This window comes from Cnephaeus nilssonii (assembly GCF_951640355.1).
Source record: "Cnephaeus nilssonii genome assembly, chromosome: X".
NCBI classification, from domain to species: Eukaryota; Metazoa; Chordata; class Mammalia; order Chiroptera; family Vespertilionidae; genus Cnephaeus; species Cnephaeus nilssonii.
The window spans coordinates 57,749,538-57,755,744 of record NC_137071.1 but is presented as its reverse complement, the minus strand read 5'-3'; the positions used below and the strand labels follow the sequence as shown (position 1 = coordinate 57,755,744).

The window sequence follows — 6,207 nt, the reverse complement described above, 5'->3', positions numbered from 1 at the left end:
GAAAAAATATAATTAAGATCAGAGAAGAAATAAACGACATAGAGATTTAAAAAAATACAAAAGATCAACAAAAACAAGAGCTGGTCCTCTGAAAAGATAAAAAAGATTAATGAACCTCTAGGCAGGCTCATCAAGAAGCAAAGTGAGAAGACCTAAATAAACAAAATCAGAAATGAAAGAGGTGAAGTAACAACCTACCGCACAAAAATACAAAGGGTAATGAAAAAACAATATAAACAACATTATTCCAACAAACTGGACAACCTAGATGAAATGGATAGATTCTTAGAAAAATACAAGCTTCCAAAACTCAATCAGGAAGAATCAAAAAACCCTGAATAGGTCTATAACTACTAAAGACATTGAAGCAGTAATAAAAAATCTTATAGCAAACAAAAGCCCTGGACCAGATGGCATTACAGGGGAGTTCTACCAAGCATTCAAAGAATAACTAAAACATATCCCCCTCAGACTATTCCAAAAAATTCAAGAGGAAGGCACATTTCCAAGCTCTTTCTTATGAAGCCAGCATTACCCTAATTCCAAAACCAGATAAATACATCACAAAGAAAGAGAACTACAGGCCAATATCCTTGATAAACATAGATGCTAAAATCCCCAACAAAATTCTAGAAAATTGGCTCCAGCATTATATTGGAAAGATCATATACCATGACCAAGTGGAATTTATTTCAGGGATGCACAGATGGTACAATATCTCCAAATCAATAAACATGATATATCACATAAACAAATTGAGAGACAAAAATAACATAATCATAATGCATAAAAAAAGGCTTTGAAAAAATCCATCACACTTTCTTGATAAAAATTCTCAGCAAAGTGGTACTAGAGGGATCATACCTCAACATAATAAAAGCCTTATATGACAAACCTACAGCCAACAACATACTCAATGGGCAAAATCTAAAAACATTTCCCCTAAGACAGGAACAAGACAGGGATGCCCACTTTCACAACTCCTGTTCGATATAGTACTGGAAGTGCTAGCCATAGCAATCAGACAAGGACAAGAAATATAAGGCATCAAAACAGAAAAAGAAGTAAAACTGTCCTTATTTGCAGATGACATGATACTGTACATAGAAAACCCCAAGAACTCCATAAAAAAACTACAAGACTTACTAGTAATAAGTGAATTTGGCAATGTAGCAGGATACAAAATTAATGCCCAGAAATTTATGGCTTTGTTTTATTGTCTAAAGTTTTACATGTGCTCCTTTTCCCCCAATTGACCCCCCCCCAACCATTCCCACCCCGGGCAAGACCCCACTGCCCCTGTGTCTGTGTCCATTGGTTATGCTAATATGCATGCATACAAGTCCTTTGGTTGCTCTCTAACCCCCTCTCCCCTATCATTTGTCTCTAGATCGATCTATTCTTGTTCATCAAATTATGTTGATCATTATATACCACATTTGAGTGAGATCATGTGATATTTATATTTCTCTGACTGGCTTATTTCTCTTAGCATAATGTTCTGCAGTTCCATCCATGTTGTTGCAAATATTAAAAGTTCCTTCTTTTTTGTAGCGGCATAGTATTCCATTGTGTACATGTACCATAGTTTTTTAATCCACTCATCTGCTGATGGGCACTTACGCTGTTTCCAAATCTTAGCTATTGTAAATTGTGCTGCTATGAACATAGGGGTTCATATATCCTTTCTGATTGGTGTTTCTGGTTTCTTGGGATATAGTTCTAGAAGTGGGATTACTGGGTCAAATGGGAGTTCCATTTTTAACTTTTTGAGGAAACTCCATACTGTCTTCCACAGTGGCTGCACCAGTCTGCATTCCCACCAGCAGTGCAGGAGGGTTCCTTTTTCTCCACATCCTCGCCAGCACTTGTCGTTTGTTGATTTGTTGATGATAGCCATTCTGACAGGTGTGAGATGGTATCTCATTGTTATTTTGATTTTCATCTCTCAGATGATTAGTGACTTTGAGCATCTTTTCATATGTCTCTCTGACTCCTGTATGTCCTCTTTCAAAAAGTGTCTATTTACATCCTTTGACCATTTTTTCATTGGATTGTTCATCTTCCTTTTGTTAAGTTGTATGAGTTCTCTATAAATGTTGGAGATTAAGCCTTTATCAGAAATATCATTAGGAAATACGTTCTCCCAAGCAGTGGGTTTTCTTGTTGTTTTGTTGATGGTTCCTTTTGCTGTGCAGAAGCTTTTTATTTTGATGTAGTCCCATTTAGTCTCCATTGCCTTAGGACCTATGTCTGTAAAATATTGCTGCAACATATGTCTGCTAATTTGCTGCCTATTGACTCTTGTAGTTTTTTTTATGGTTTCCCATCTAACATTCAAGTCCTTTAGCCATTTTGAGTTTGTTTTTGTGTATGGTGTAAGTTGGTGATCTATTTCCATTTTTTGCATATATCTGTCCAAATTTCCCAGCACCATTTATTAAAGAGACTATTTTGACTCCATTTTATGCTCTTGCCTCCTTTGTCAAATATTAATTGAGCATAGATGAAATAAAAAGCATCATGGCAACAAATGACAATGAAAACACAACAATCCAAAATCTATGGGACACAGTGAAAGCAGTCTTAAGAGGGAAGTTCATAGCTCTACAAGCCTATCTCAAAAAATAAGAAACAATGGCAATAAATTATATAACCCTACAGATCAAAGAGTTAGAAAGAGAGTAATTCTGGTTATAAATTTTTCTCCCTTTCTTCTGTGGATAAGCTGGAACAGATCTCTGAATGCACTGATACTGAAGACGTGTGCATCGTGGAAAGATTGTTCTCGAGCAGCTTGGTGGCCATCGTCAGCCTTAAAGCTCCTCGGCAGCTAACAGTTTGCCACTTTAAAAAGGGACTGAGATCTGCAACTACAGCTACTCCAACACCATCCTGGCTGTGAAGCTGAACAGGCAGAGGCTCATCGTGTGCCTGGAGGAATCTCTGTACATCCACTACATTCAGGATATGAAGGTGCTGCACACCATCCAGGAGACACCCTGAACACGGCAGGCCTTTGTGCAACAATAGCAACTGCTACCTGGACTACCCTGGCAGCGCCAGCATCAGAGAGGTGCAGGTCTTCTACACCATTAACTTGAGAGCTGCCAACATGATCCCCGCTCATGATAGTCCTTTAGCAGCGCTGGCTTTCGATGCCATTGCTTCCAAGAAGGGGACCGTGATTAGGATGTTTTCCATTCCAGAGGGACAGAAACTATTTGAGTTCTGGAGAGGAGTTAAGAGGTGTGTGAGCATCTGCTCGCTGGCCTTCAGCATGGACGGCATGTTCCTTTCCACCTCCAGCAACACGGAGACTGTGCACATCTTCAACCTTGAGACTGTGAAGGAAAAGCCTACCACCTGGACTGGCTACTTCAGGAAGGTGCTCCTGGCCTCCACCAGCTACCTGCCCTCCCAGGTCACAGAGATGTTCAACCAGGGCAGGGCCTTCGCCATGATCTGCCTGCCTTTCTGCTGCCACAAGAACATCTGTTCCCTGACCACAATTCAGAAGATCCCCCAACTGCTGGTGGGAGCATCTGATGGGTACTTGTACATGTACAACCTGGACCCTCAGGAGGGTGGCAAGTGCACGCTCATGAAGCAGCACAAGTTGGATGGTAGCATGGAGACAACCAGTGATATCTTAGACTCTGCCTCTCATGACTGCCCCTTGGTAACTCAGACCTAGAGCACAGCTGCATCTCCTGCATCTCCCATGAGACTGGCCTACACAGACCAGTGGGGGACTGTGGGCGGTGCCTGGAAGAGGAAGCCAGCGCCCTGAGGCTGGAGGAAGACAGTGAGCACCCTCCCTTGATTCTCCAGACGGACTGAACTTGAGCTGTGAACTCTGATCCCATAGCAGAGAACACTGACTGACAGAGGACTTTGTGTTATGCTGCTATGAACTTTGATCTGAGTTGGGGGAGAGGATGGCAGAGACTTAAAAAGAGAAAAAAATTGTAGTTGTAGTCACTTTTCCTACTGAGAAATACATGGTTTTCACTTCAGTGGCTTTTAATCTGCTATGAATTTAGCTTTTTGTTTGTTTTCTCTTTTTGCCAAAATTAACTGGTGAAGCCCTTGAAAGCTCCTTGCTTTGTTTGCGTGCATTCATGTGCCAAGCCAGCACAGGGCAGCCAGGAGCCACTGGTTACCAGCAGCTGTGTGGTTTCTCAGCTGTGCACACGGGGTGTGCAGTGCAGAGCAGGTCTGCTAGTCCAGCTGGTTCTGCTTGACCAGGTCCCAAGCCCAGGGCGGGGTGGCAGGGGTCCTCCCACAACTTCTCCTGGACCATGTCCTTCGCTTTATTTTGTTAATTAAATTTTTTTCCGAATTGGAACATAAAAAAGAACAGATCCCCTGTCTCTCACCCAGTGGGGCGAACTGAGCCCTCCCTGGAGAAGAAACCCGGGTTCCAAAAGATATGTGATCAGTGCTGGGGCCCCGCCAGCAGGCGAGGGGATCCCAAGGCAGGTGCTGGGCATGGAGGCCACGGGGGCAGAGGCTACCAAGGAGACAAAACTGAAACTCACGTCACCCTGCTTGGCCCCGGAGGATGGCTGGTTAGCCAGAGACGGGTAAGATTCCTCAAGGAAGGAACAACCTAAGACAGGCACAGTCGCAGAGGGGCCATCAGGAGAGAATTTGGGGATCAACAGAGGTGGGGCACAGACCCTCACCCCCCCCAACATTGCAGGGGCCTGAATCCTAGCCCCTTCTGAGGGAGGTCTCCTGCCCCCATGGCTGCTTTGTGCTTCCCATGCCCAGCTCAGATCAGGACCCAGGTGACCGACAGAGACTTGGCCGACAGCAGCTGCCCTCTCACTCCAACAAGAATTGTTTGAGTTGCCTTGTACCCATGGTGTGGGGAAGTGGGTTTATGATATCTAAATCCAGCCTACCACCAGGAATGCTCAGGACCTACTCAAGAAGGCAAATAATCCCTTCCACCAATATTTACAGGGTAAAATAAGATTGTTGTTAGAGTAATAAATTTTAAAGTAAAATAGAAGTCAAGTTTTCAGGCAAATTTAAATTGGCTAGTTGAAACAAGCGAATATTCTAGAAAAATTAATTGTACTGGACAAAAAGGTGTGCCTAAAGTGTTAACTAAAATCTTTATTGGTACTGCATCTCATGATAAAATTGTGCACCATGTAATGAACTTAAAACAGTAATATTATAGTGCAAAAAATTAAAATTTAAAAGCCATCAAGACTACATTATAAAATTTTCAAAAGCCTCCTAACATTTAAATCAAAAAAGGAGGGGATAGTAGAGGAATATCATGTAAGGAAAAATATCCTGTAAGTAAATTACATCTAGAAAATTAATACTTTAGAAAATTAATTGTAAGGCTAAAAGCAAGACACCCATGAAAAACACACAAGGTGACAAAACAAGCCAGAGGAAAATCATTTGGGCAAAAAATGAAAAAGGATCCCCAGTCAAATTTATAGAAAATATTCCTTTATTAACCTTTGGTCGAGAATATGTTTGTATATTTTCAGAAAACAACTCCGAGACCATGTGGATTCCAGCAAGAGAGCAATCGACAGGACTACTCCAGCCATGAAGACAGAAGAGAAGCAGTCCAGAGACGGAAGACGCTGATGTGGCCTTCCCATACTAGCAGTTAGCAGCTGTGCATCACTGCAGGTTGCCCAGGACCAAACCAGACAGAGTCGGACCTGCATTACCACCATTTGTCCACCATCCAGAACTGAAATGTCAGTGCTGACATGTACACATAAGGAACTGTTAGACATTGAAATTGGGTCTCAAAAGAACTGTTGGCCCAGAAAGAAACTCACTACACACTGATTCATTTGCCTGTCACCATAACCATTATTGCTTGTCTCATTTTCGGTTCTAATAAGTGTATTTCTAATAGTACATGATCTCACTCATCTAGGGGAAATAATGAACAACATAGACTGATGAACAAGAACAGACCCAGAAACAAGGAGGCATGGATCAGACTGTCGGGCTTCAGGGGGAGGGTAGGGAAGGGTGGGGGTAAAGGGGAGAGATCAACCAAAGGACTTGTGTGCAAGCATATGAGCCTAACCAGTGGTTAAGGACAACAGGGGGGCGGGGGCATGTGTGGGGAGGGGTGTGGGATGGGAATGGGGGGAAGAGGACAAATATGTGATACCTTAATCAATAAAGAAATTTAAAAAAAAGAAGAAGAAC

At 42.4% G+C, this 6,207-nt stretch overlaps 1 pseudogene across 1 annotated transcript; it reads left to right on the top strand.

Moving 5' to 3' along the window:
• The first annotated feature begins 2,970 nt into the window (after positions 1 to 2,970).
• Positions 2,971 to 3,843, top strand: LOC307095957 (WD repeat domain phosphoinositide-interacting protein 2-like; annotated as a pseudogene). The gene has a single exon. The product of its transcript is annotated as a WD repeat domain phosphoinositide-interacting protein 2-like (transcript).
• The last annotated feature ends 2,364 nt before the right edge of the window (positions 3,844 to 6,207 follow it).